This window comes from Oratosquilla oratoria, chromosome 31 (genome assembly GCF_046742065.1).
Source record: "Oratosquilla oratoria isolate Oo_2021 chromosome 31, ASM4674206v1, whole genome shotgun sequence".
Classification (NCBI taxonomy): Eukaryota; Metazoa; Arthropoda; class Malacostraca; order Stomatopoda; family Squillidae; genus Oratosquilla; species Oratosquilla oratoria.
This window is the reverse complement of record NC_134807.1, coordinates 29,630,178-29,644,029: the sequence shown is the minus strand read 5'-3', so window position 1 is coordinate 29,644,029 and position 13,852 is coordinate 29,630,178.

Below are 13,852 nucleotides of genomic sequence, written 5' to 3'. Positions count from 1 at the left end.
CCGAGAGGCCCAGGTTGTCCACCAACGGAAGTCTCGGAGACATAGGGAGACGGATGGCGAGGGCGAACGAGGCCCAATTCCACGCCTAACGCCGGATCCGCCCACACCAGGGGGGGGGGTCGTCAGCGGATTTCAATTTCCGAGCTCTGCGCCATGCCTCCCGAAGAAGTTCGAGGGCGGCTAGCTTGGAACGGGTTTTGGGAGGAGCAGCACGAATCTCCTCAACCCGCGCTTTGCACACAACGCAGGCTAGGGGGTTAAAGCCAGCTTGTGAGAAACAAGGGGCATGGCGGGAGCAGAGGTCGTGGTGGCCGTCTGACGAGATCCTGGCTGTGCAGCCGGATTCCACACACAAGCGTTTGGTCTGAAAATAGAATAATGATAATCATAGAAGGGGTGTCCCAAAGGTGTCTGGACACAACACCGAAGGGGAAAAACTGCAGGAGAACAGGTAGGGCTCCCTACGAGAACACACGAGCACGAGCAGGAACCAGACTTACCGGCATGAAAAGAAGGTGGGTTGTGGAGTGACCGACTCGTCTGGTTCCGCGATGCTAAGTGACGCGACGTCCGGCTCGAGCTAGCCGGGTAAGAAGGGAGGGAATAGGGAGGGGGAGGTGGGGTCGACAATGCGCATGCCTGCACAGAGCCGGGAATTTTAAATTTCCGATGATTTTGGCGGAAAATTCAAACCACACTCAACCTTCGGGAAATGGCCATATGACCAGGAGTGTGGTATGGGATTATCGCTATAGCTTCGCTGTGCAGGTTTCTTTCAGCCGATAATGATCTGTTGAGACAATTTTACCATGGTAAAATTCTCGACCACCATGACTGTAGATTAGGTAAAATTGAATAAGAAATATCATGTTCATTTCGTCCTGAGTCACAGTGAGCGTCGAAAATATGTTAACATGGTAAAATTCTCGAACACCATGACTGTAGATTAGCTTAAGTTGAATAGGAAAAGTCATGTTCATTTCGATGTGAGTCACAGTGAGCGTCGAAAATAATTTTACCATGGTAAAATTCTCCACCACCATGACTGTAGATTAGCTTACGTTGAATTGGAAAAGTCATGTTCATTTCGTCCTCAGTGACAGTGAGAGCCGAAAATAATTTTAACATGGTCAAATTTTCGACCACCATGACTGTAGATTAGCTTAAGTTGAATAGGAAAAGTCATGTTCATTTCGTCCTGAGTCACAGTGAGCTGTTGAGACAATTTTACCATGGTAAAATTCACGACCACCATGACTGTAGATTAGCTTAAGTTGAATAGGAAAAGTCATGTTCATTTACTCCAGAGTCACAGTGAGCTGTTGAGACAATTTACCATGGTAAAATTCTCGACCACCATGACTGTAGATTAGTTTAATTTGAATAGGAAGAGTCATGTTCATTTCGTCCTGCGTCACAGTGAGCGTCGAAAATAATTTTAACATAGTCAAATTTTCGACCACCATGACTGTAGATTAGCTTAAGTTGAATAGGAATAGTCATGTTCATTTCGTCCTGAGCCACAGTGAGCGTCGAAAATAATTTTACCATGGTAAAATTCTCGACCACCATGACTGTAGATTAGCTTAAGTTGAATAGGAAAAGTCATGTTCATTTCGATGTGAGTGACAGTGAGCGTTTTAAATAATTTTAACATGGTAAGATTCTCGACCACCATGACTGTAGACTAGCTTAAGTTGAAAAGGATAAGTCATGTTCATTTCGTCCTGAGTCACAGTGGGCATCGAAAATAATTTTAACATGGTAAAATTCTCGACCACCATGATTGTACATTAGCTTAAGTTGATTAGGAAAAGTTATGTTCATTTCGTCCTGAGTCACAGTGATCTGTTGATACAATTTTACCATGGTAAAATTCTCGACCACATGACTGTAGAATAGCTTAAGTTGAATAGGAAAAGTCATGTTCATTTCGTCCTGAGTCACAGTGAGCGTCGATTTATTTTTAACATGGTTAAACTCTCTCCCACCGTGACTGTAGATTAGCTTAAGTTGAATAGGAAAAGTCATGTTCATTTCGTCCTGAGTCACAGTGAGCGTCGAAAATAATTTTAATATGGTAAAATTCTCGACCACCATGACTGTAGATTAGCTTAAGTTGAATAGGAAAAGTCATGTTCATTTCAATGTGAGTCACAGTGAGCGTCGACTTTTTTTTTAACATGTTCAAATTCTCGACCACCATGACTGTAGACTAGCTTAAATTGAATAGGAAAAGTCATGTTCATTTCGTCCTGAGTCACAGTGGGCATCGAAAATAATTTTAACATGGTCAAATTCTCGACCACCATGACTGTAGATTAGCTTAAGTTGAATAAGAAAAGTCATGTTCATTTCGTCCTGAGTCATAGTGATCTATTGAGACAATTTTACCATGGTAAAATTGTCGACCACATGACTGTAGACTAGCTTAAGTTGAATAGGAAAAGTCATGTTCAATTCGTCCTGAGTCACATTGAGCATCGAAAATAATTTTAACATGGTAAAATTTTCGACCACCATGACCGTACATTCACTTAAGTTGAGTAGGAAAAGTCATGTTCATTTCGTCCTGAGTCAGTAACCTGTTGAGATAATTTTACCATGGTAAAATTCATGACCACCATGACTGTATATTAGCTTAAGTTGAATAGGAAAAGTCATGTTCATTTAGTCCTGAGTCACAGTGAGCTGTTGAGACAATTTACCATAGTAAAATTCTCGACCACCATGACTGTGGATTAGCTTAAGTTGAATAGGAAAAGTCATGTTCATTTCGTCCTGAGTCACAGTGAGCGTCGAAAATAATTTTAACATAGTAAAATTCTCGACCATCATGACTGCGGATTAGCTTAAGTTGGATAGGAAAAGTCATGATCATTTCGTCCTGAGTCAAAGTGAGCGTCGTAGATAATTTTACCATGGTAAAATTGTCGACCACCATGACTGTAGATTAGCTTAAGTTGAATAGGAAAAGTCATCTTCATTTCGTCCTGAGTCATAATGATCTGTTGAGACAAATTTACCATGGTAAAATTCTCGACCACATGACTGTAGATTAGCTTAAGTTGAATAGGAAAAGTGATCTTCATTTTGATGTGAGTCACAGTGAGCGTCGAAAATAATATAACATGGTAAAATTCTTGACCACCATGACTGTAGATTAGCTTAAGTTGAATAGGAAAAGTCATGTTCATTTCGATGTAAGTCACAATGAGCGTCGAAAATAATTTTAACATGATAAAATTCTCGACCACCATGACTGTAGATTACCTTAAGTTGAATAGGAAATTCCATTTTCATTTCGTCCTGAGTCACAGTGAGCGTCGAAAATAATTTTAACATGGTAAAATTCTCTACCACCATGCCTGTAGATTAGCTTAAGTTGAATAGGAAAAGTCATGTTCATTTCGTCCTGAGTCACAGTGAGCTGTTGAGACAAATTTACCATGGTAAAATTCTCGACCACCATGACTGTAGATTAGCTTACGTTGAATTGGAAAAGTCCTTTTGATTTCGTCCCGAGTGACAGTGAGCGCCGAAAATAATTTTAACATGGTCAAATTCTCGACCACCATGACTGTAGATTAGCTTAAGTTGAATAGGAAAAGTCATGTTCATTTCGTCCTGAGTCACAGTGAGCGTCGAAAATAAATTTACCATGGTAAAATTCTCTACTACCAGGACTGTAGATTAGTTTAAGTTGAATAGGAAAAGTCATGTTCATTTCGATGTGTCATAGTGAGCGTCGAAAATATTTTTAACATGATAAAATTCTCGACCACCATGACTGTAGACTAGCCTAAGTTGAAAAGGAAAAGTCATGTTCATTTCGTCGTGAGTCACAATGGGCATCGAAAATAATTTTAACATGGTAAAATTTTCGACCAACATGACTGTAGATTAGCTTAAGTTGAATAGGGAAAGTCATGTTCATTTCCTCCTGAGTCACAGTGATCTGTTGATACAATTTTGCCATGGTAAAATTCTCGACCACATGACTGTAGAATAGCTTAAGTTGAATAGGAAAAGTCATGTTTATTTCGTCCAGAGTCACAGTGAGCGTCGAAAATTATTTTAACATGGTAAAATTCTCGACCACCATGACTGTAGATTAGCTTAAGTTGAATAGGAAAAGTCATATTCATTTCGTCCTGAGTCACAGTGAGCTGTTGAGACAATTTTACCATGGTAAAACTCTCGACCACCATGACTGTAGATTAGCTTAAGTTGTATAGGAAAAGTCATATTTATTTAGTCCTGAGTCACAGTGAGACAATTTTACTATCGTAAAATTCTCAACCACCATGACTGTAGATTACCTTAAGGTGAATAGGAAATGTCATATTCATTTTGTCCTGAGTCACAGTGAGCATCGAAAATAATTTTAACATGGAAAAATTCTCTACCACCATGGCTGTAGATTAGCTTAAGTTGAATAGGAAAAGTCATGTTCATTTCGTCCTGAGTCACAGTGAGCTGTTGAGACAATTTTATTATGGTAAAATTCTCGACCACCATGACTGTATATTAGCTTACGTTGAATAGGAAAAGTCATGTTCATTTCGTCCTGAGTCACAGTGAGTGTCGAAAATAATTTTAACATTGTAAATTTTCGACCACTATGACTGTAGATTAGCTTAAGTTGAATAGGAAAAGTCATGTTCATTTCGTCCTGAGTCACAGTGACCGTCGAAAATAATTTTAAAATGATAAAATTCTCGACCACCATGACTGTAGATTAGCTTCAGTTGAATAGGAAAAGTCATGTTCATTTCGATGTGAGTGACAGTGAGCGTCGAGAATAATTTTAACATGATAAAATTCTCGACCACCATGACTAGACTAGCTTAAGTTGAATAGGAAAAGTCATGTTCATTTCGTCCTGAGTCACAGTGAGCGTCGAAAATAATTTTAACATGGTAAAATTCTCGACCACCATGACTGTAGATTAGCTTAAGTTGAATAGGAAAAGTCATGTTCATTTCGTCCTGAGTCACAGTGATCTGTTGAGACAATTTTACCATGGTAAAATTCTCGACCACCTGACTGTAGATTAGCTTAAGTTGAATAGAAAAAGTCATGTTCATTTCGTCCTGAGTCACAGTGAGCGTCGAATTTTTTTTAACATGGTTAAAACTCTCGACCACCATGACTGTAGATTAGCTTAAGTTGAATAGGAAAAGTCATGTTCAATTCGTCCTGAGTCACAGTGAGCGTCGAAAATAATTTTAACATGGTAAAATTTTTGACCACCATGACTGTAGATTAGCTTAAGTTGAATAGGAAAAGTCATGTTCATTTCGATGTGAGTCACAGTGAGCGTCTTAAATAATTTTAACATGGTAAAATACTCGACCACCATGAATGTGGACTAGCTTAAGTTGAATAGGAAAAGTCATGTTCATTTCGTCCTGAGTCACAGTGGGCATCGAAAACAAATTTAACTTGGTAAAATTCTCGACCACCATAACTGTAGATTAGCTTAAGTTGAATAGGAAAAGTCATGTTCATTTCATCCTGAGTCATAGTGATATGTTGAGACAATTTTACCATGGTAAAATTCTCGACCACATGACTGTAGGTTAGCTTAAGTTGAATAGGAAAAGTCATGTTCATTTCGTCCTGAGTGACAGTGAATGTCGAAAATAATTTACCATGGTAAAATTCTCGACCACTATGACTGTAGATTAGCTTAAGTTGAGTCACAGTGAGCTGTTGAGACAATTTTACCATGGTAAAATTCTCGACCACCATGACTGTAGATTAGCTTATGTTGAATAGGAAATGTCATGTTCATTTCGTCCTGAGTCACAGTGAGCGTCGAAAATAATTTTAACATGGTAAAATTCTATACCACCATGACTGTAGATTAGCTTAAGATGAATAGGAAAAGTCATGTTCATTTCGTCCTGAGTCACAGAGAGCTGTTGAGACAATTTTACCATGATAAAATTCTAGACTACCATGACTGTAGATTAGCTTACGTTGAATAGGAAAAGTCATGTTCATTTCGTCCTGAGTCACAGTGAGCGTCCAAAATTATTTTACCATGGTAAAATTCTCGACCACCATGACTGTAGATTAGCTTAAGTTGAATAGGAAAAGTCATGTTCAATTCTTCCTGAGTGACAGTGAGCATCGAAAATAATTTTAACATGGTAAAATTCTCGACCACCATGACTGTAGACTAGCTTAAGTTGTTTAGGAAAAGTCATCTTCATTTAGTCCTGAGTCACAGTGATCTGTTGAGACAATTTTACCATGGTAAAATTCTCGACCACCATGACTGTAGATTAGCTTAAGTTGAATTGGAAATGTCATGTTCATTTCGTCCTGAGTCACAGTGAGCGTTGAAAATAATTTTAACATTGTCAAATTCTCGACCACCATGACTGTAGATTTGCTTAAGTTGAATAGGAAAATTCATGTTCATTTCGTCCTGAGTCACAGTGAGCTGTTGAGGCAATTTTACCATGGTAAAATTCTTGACCACCATGACTGTAGATTAGCTTACGTTGAATACGAAAAGTCATGTTCGTTTAGTCCTGAGTAGCAGTGAGCGTCGAAAGTAATTTTAGCATGGTAAAATTCTTGACCACCATGACTGTAGATTAGCTTAAGTTGAATAGGATAAGTCATCTTCATATCGTCCTAAGTCACAGTGAGCGTCGAAAATAATTTTACCATGGTAAAATTCTCGACCACCATGACTGTAGATTAGTTTAAGTTGAATAGGAAAAGTTATCTTCATTTAGTCCTGAGTCACATTGAGCGTCGAAAATAGTTTTAACATGGTAAAATTCTCGACCACCATGACTGTAGATTAGCTTAAGTTGAATAGGAAAAGTCATGTTCATTTCGTCCTGAGTCACAGTGAGCGTCGAAAATAATTTTAACATGGTAAAGTTCTCGACCACCATGACTGTAGATTAGCTTAAGTTGAATAGGAAAAGTCATGTTCATTTCGTCCTGAGTCACAGTGAGCGTCGAAAATAATTTTAACATGGTGAAATTCTCGACCACCATGACTATAGGTTAGCTTAAGTTGAATTGGAAATGTCATGTTCATTTCGTCCTGAGTCACAGTGAGCGTCGAAAATAATTTTAACATGAGGAGGTGAGGAGGAGAACAGGGGTGGAAAAGGAGCTGGGAGATAGGGTTGATGAAAGAATATTAGGATGGTTTGGACACATGGAAAGAATGAGTGAAGAAAGACTAGTAAAAGAGGTATGGAAGGCAGATGTGGAGGGAGTGAACATGAGGGACGTCCTAGGTTGAGGTGGATGGATGGGATAAAGGGGGCTTTGGGGAAGAGGGGAATGTCTGTTGAGGAAGGACGGGAGAGGACAGAAGAAAGGGGTGAATGGAGAAGGGTTGTATATGGATGGTGTTGTGATTGCATAAGGTGGAATGGGCGGGGGGTGGTGGGTGAGGTAGTATGTGTGAGCAAAATTTGACGCAGCCCGAAGGGATTTCTCCCCGTCCTCTCCTTTTATGCAATGGGGAGACGGAGAGGGGGGTCGCCGATTTAATGAAACGGCCCTGCTGTGGATGTGCTGTGTCTTGCGACACTGCTTCTGACTCAGGGCAGTGGACAAGGTGCAGGGATGACCCCTCATCCAGGAGGTGCTCAGATAAGAGTGTATTCAGGGATGGAATGGGTGGAGATGAGTTTTATGCCTTTCCCTTTTTGGCTACCTCCCTTGTAAGGGGGAAAAAGCCTTGGTATATGTATGTATGTATATATATATATGTATATATATATATATATATATATATATACATATATATATATATATATATATATGAAATATTCCTTCGACTCGTACGGACTTCGGTGAAGCGAAAAAGACGCTTCCACAAAGTGGCTCAGCGGGACTTCGGAGACCTTTTCTTCGGCTCTTCGACTCTTCGCCTAATGACCCCCGGATGACCTGTTCGGAACAAAGGCCAACGATGCTGAGGTAAGCCCACGACACTGAGGTCGGACCTCTCTATACCCTCTCCTCTTATCCTTCCTCCCCGTTTCTCTATCCTCCCCTTTCTCTCTATTCCCCATTTTTCTCTTCTATCCCTCCTCCCCCTTTTATTCTCATTGTATCCCTTTCTCCTTTTCTTTCTCTTCCTATCCCTCGTCCCTCTTTCTCTCTTATCCTTCCCCCCCTTTTTCTCTCCTTCTTTCCCTCCTCCTTCTTTATTTTTATATCCCTCTCTTCCCATTGCTCTCTCCTGCTATCCTTCCTCCTCCTATTTTCTCTCCTCCTATCGTTCCTCGTCCTACTCTTTCTCCTCCTATCCTTCCTCATCCTATTCTCTCTCCTCCTATCGTTCCTCCTCCTATTCTCTCTCCTCCTATCCTTCCTCATCCTATTCTCTCTCCTTCTATCCTTCCTTCTCCTATTCTGTCTCCTCCTATCCTTCCTCATCCTATTCTCTCTTCTCCTATCCTTCCTTCTCCTATTCTGTCTCCTCCTATCCTTCCTCATCCTATTCTCTCTCCTCCTATCCTTCCTCCCCCTTTCTCTGCCTTCCTTTCCCACGTCCCCTCCATTTTTCTTCCTATCCCTCACCCCTCTTTCTCTCTCTTCTCCTATTCCTACTCTCAATTTCTTTCTCTTCCCTCCTTCCACTCTATCATCTCTTGTCCCTTTTCTCTTCCTATCTCTCATCCCTGCTTTCGTCTCCAAGCCTCCATCCCTTTATCTCTCTCCACATCCTTTCTCCACTTCCTTTCTTCCTCTATTCCTTACACTCCCTTCTCTCTCCTCCAGCACACCCTTTTTCTCTCTCTTTCAAACTTTATCTCTATTATCTCTCATCTCCTTTTCCCTTTCTATCGCTCTTCTCTCCATTCTCTCTTCTATCATCCCTCCTTCCCCTATTCTTTCGCCTCCTATCCCTCCCTGCCCCTCTCTCTCCCTATCCCTCCTATCCTTTCCCTCTCTTGCTCTCCCTCATTCTCCTCCTCTATTCCTCTCCCTCTTTCCCTTTCCCCTCTCTTCCTACTCCACCTATGTCTATTCTCTCTCTTCCTATCCTTCCTCCCCCTTTCTCTCTACTCCTCTCCCTCCTTCCCTATTCTCTATCTTCCTCTTACTCCCCCCTTTCTATCTCCTCCTACCATTCCACCCCCCCTTTCCTTCTCCTCTTTGACTTTCTTTCACCGAAGACCTTTGATCTTCGGTGAGTCCCCTTCGCTATGTTGAAGTGGTTTTCTGTGCAATGCAGTGAAAGGAAACCTAAGATTCAGATGAATATGGAATGGCGTGGACCTATTTAACCACTGGAACGTACCAGATACTTCAATAGATTGTTTTCTGGCTAAATGAATCTTGTTGTTTTTTCTCCTTTGGGGATGAGATTGATGATTGAAAATGAGTGGAAATTGTGTCAGTAAAGTTGACCTCAATTGATCCGTGGTATTCATTAGATATTGATTATCCTGAATGTTGAATGAGAACTGAAGGTAGGCAGTTAAAGCTTTATATCAAATCTGTCTTTCTACCTACCTATCTATCTATATCTATCTATCTATCTATCTATCTATCTATATATATATATATATATATATATATATGTGTGTGTGTGTGTGTGTGTGTGTGTGTGTGTGTGTGTGCGTATATATATATATATATATATATATATATATATATAAATATATATATATATATATATATATATATATATACACCCCGTCTGGGATATTGGATACATGCTATTGTGGGGTTAAAAGCTGCTGATTAGCATGGAGCTGATACTTTCAGGGTTCATATGGGGCGCCCCTACGGACCAGAGCCGCACATCATTTTGTCTGTGGTTGATGAAATTTCTATCCATAGAGAAATGATGATACTTTATTATACTGCGATTGTCCCTCCGTTATGCTATCCCCCCACTCTTGTTACTGTCCTGTACTATTTCTCTGAATACTGATTTTCTCATTTCGCCGAACCCTGTGGTGTAGGAAAAGAATACTGCCTCGAAGTCTTTCCATTTGAGTCGTATCAGGCGACAAAAACGGGACGGGGATAGGACTAGGCATCCTTCTGCCTGTATCCCCAAAGGGAACATTCCTAAAAATAGTAAAGGCATAAGAGGGTCTTGGAGTTTTCCAACCAGTACCCTCAGGTTTGGGACCTTTAATATGCGTGGATGTGGTACAGATGAGAGTAAAAGGGAAGAAATAGGTAGTGTGTTTGTGAGAAGAAAGATGGATGTGTTGGCATTGAGTGAAACTAAGTTGAAGGGGAAGGGCGAGTTTGAGTTTGGGAGTGTAGTTGGAAGGATCTCAGTAGTGAAGAGAAGACAAGGGAGAGAAAGGGTGGCTACACTAGTAAGTGAAGAGATAAGGAAGCGTGTGGAGTGGAAGGAGGTTTGTCTAAGGTTAATGTGGATGAAGGTGAAACTTGGAAGGGAGACTTTTTGGATGGATTTAAATGAGTACATAGAGGGATTAAGGAAAAATGTCAATGTAGTAGTATTGGGATATCCCAATGCTAGGGTAGGAACTGAACCAATAGGTGGAGTGATTGGTAAGTGTGGAGTTCCAGGAAATAATCGCATTGGAGAGTTGATGGTAGAGATGTGTCAAGAGAGTTGATCATAGCAAATACAGTCTTTAGGAAGAAAATCAAGCATAGGTACACATGGGTGGTGGATAGAAGGGTGGTAGATAGAGTATTAATGGATTATATAGTGGTAACCAGGAGTATTGTAGGAAGAGTTAAGGATGTACATGTTCTAAGGGGAGAGTGTGGGGGAATATCAGATCATTTTTTGGTGGAGGGTAAGTTGAGAGTGGAGGATAGATGGAGAAAAGGAAAAGGAGAGAAGGTAGGGAGGTGTTTAAAACGAACTGCTTAGATGAGAAAGAAAAGGAGGAGTACAAGAAGAATCTGAGAGAGGAGTGGGAGGGAGTAAAGGATAGAATAGAACTAAGAGTGGAGGACAAATGGGGATGTTTCAAGAAGGGAGTCACAAGGTGGGAAAAGATGGTGAGTGAAACAAGGAGGACGGGAGGAAATAGAAGGAAGCATAGTGTGTGGTGGGGTGAGGAAGGAAAGAAGGTTGTAGAAGAGAATAAACGAGCTTTCACAGGTTGGTTACAAAATAGGACGAGATAATCATATGACAGCTACAAAAAAAAAAAAAAAGAGAGAAGGAAGAGAAGTAAAACATAATATAAAGGAGGCAAAAGGAGGAGATGTGAAATGGGGTACAAGCATGACAGAAACTTTTGAAATTAATAAAGAGATGTTTTGGAAAGAAATTAAGAGAAGAAGAGGAGGCGATTCAAGTAAGGTAAACGGTGGAGTGATGATAATGGAAGAGAAGGCAGTGACAGGAAGATGGGAAGAGTATTTTAGGGAGTTGCCAAATGTGAAGGAGGATAGGGAGGAAAAGGTAGTTGCAATGGAAAGCGCAAAGAAAATGACATTGATGAGTGAGGAAAATGGAGAAGAAATAAAGAAAGATGAGGTGAAGACAGTTGTTAAGATGATGAGAGCAGGTGAGGCACCTGAGTTGGATAAGTATCATGCAGAATGTCTAAAAAAGTAGGTACAGTGATGATGGACTAGATGGTGAGATTATTTAATGTTTGTTTAGGAGAGGATAGAGTGCCGGAGGACTGGAGGAGTGTCTATATAGTTCCACTTTACAAGGGAAAAGGGGGCAAATGTGAGTGTAGTAGTTGGGATAGTTTATCGGAGGGTCTTGATTGAGAGGATTAGGAGAGGAATAGAGGGAGTAATTGATGAGGAACAGTGTGAGTTGAAGACAGGTACAGGTTGCGTGGATCAGATTTTTGTGGTAAGACAGATATGTGAGAAAGCTTTAGGAAAAGATATATATGAGATAGGAGGAAATCTTTTAAGAACAGTCAAGATTTTTTATGAGAGCAGTAGAGCTTGTGTTAGAATAAAAAATGGAGAGAGTGAGTGGTTTGAGGTAAAGGTGCAACTTCGCCTTGGCTGTTCAATTCATACATGGATGGGGTGGTGCAATAGATAAATGTAAGGGTAGTGCACTCACCAGTGCAATTATGTAATTACGCACCACGGATATATATATGTACATATACATATATATGTATGTGTACATATATATGTATATATATACATATATATATATATACATATATATATATATACATATATATATACATACATACATATATATATACATATATATATATATACATATATATACACACATACATATATATATATATACATATATATATATATATATATATATAGTATATACATATCGGCTATTGACCACTTGACACGCGTCGTTTGTACAAGCAGATAGATATCTAATTGTGGTGGATTTCAACTGTTTTCCCCATATTATATTGAGGCACAGTGATGGTAGACTGGCTGGTGAGGTTATTTAATGTTTGCTGGAGAGAGGGTAGAGTGCCGGAGGACTGGAGGAGTGCCTGTATAGTTCCACTTTACAAGGGAAAAGGGGACAAGTGTGAATGTAGTAGTTTCAGAGGGATTAGCTTGTTAAATGTAGTTGGGAAGGCTTATGGGAGGTTCTTGATTGAGAGGATTAGGAGAGGAACAGAAGGAGTAATTGGTGAGGAACAGTATGGATTTAGGACAGGTAGAGGTTGTGTAGATAAGATCTTTGTGGTAAGACAAATATGTGAGAAAGCTATAGGAAAGGGGAAGGATGTTTTTTGGGCTTTTATGGATCTGGAAAAGGCTTACGATAGGGTAGACAGAAAGGCACTGTGGGAGGTTATGCAGATATATGGGATAGGAGGAAAGCTTTTGGGAGCTGTCAAGATTTTTTATGAGAATAGTAGAGCTTGTGTCAGGATTAGAAATGGAGAGAGTGAGTGGTTCGAGGTAAAGGTGGGACTTCGTCAAGGATGCGTTATGTCGCCCTGGCTGTTCAACTTATACATGGATGGGGTAGTGCGAGATGTAAATGCAAAAGTAGTGGGTCAGGGATTGGAGGTGGTTAAAGAAAATGGAGAAAAGTGGGAGGTGAGCCAGCTGTTGTTTGCTGACGACACTGCGCTTGTGGCAGGATCGGAGGAGGGACTGAGGAAGTTGGTGACAGAGTTTGGGAGAGTATGTGATAGAAGAAAGCTAAAGATAAATGTGGGTAAAAGTAAGGTGATGAGATGTACAAGGGGTGAAAGTGGCAGTAGACTGGAAGTGAGCATTAAGGGAGAGCGACTGGAGGAAGTGGATAGTTTTAGATACCTGGGTACAAATGTGGCAGGAAAAGGTGGAGTGATGGTGGAGGTAGAATGTAGAGTGAGAGAAGCGAGTAAATGCCTTGGTGGATTGAAGGGTGTAATGAGGAATAGACATTTGGGAATGGATGCTAAGAGGAGACTGTATGAAGGAGTGATTGTGCCAACAGCACTGTATGGGTAGAAACATGGAACATAAAAGAGGAAGAGAAAAGGAGTTTGAATATGTTTGAGATGAGGTGTCTGAGAAATATGATGGGGGTTACTAGGCTAGATAGAGTGAGAAATGAGGAGGTGAGGAGAAGAACGGTGGTGGAAAGGGAGTTGGGAGATAGGGTTGATGAAAGAGTATTAGGATGATTTGGACACATGGAAAGAATGAGTGAAGAAAGACTAGTAAAAGAGGTATGGAAGGCAGATGTGGAGGGAGTGAACACGAGGGGACGTCCTAGGATGAGGTGGATGGATGGGGTGAAGGGGGCTTTGGGGAAGAGGGGAATGTCTGTTGAGGAAGGACGGGAGAGGACGGATGATGTTGTGAAGCATGAGGTGGAATGGATGGGGTGATGGGGGGGTGAGGTAGTATGTGTGAGCAAAATTTGACGCAGCCCGAAGGGATTTCTCCCCAT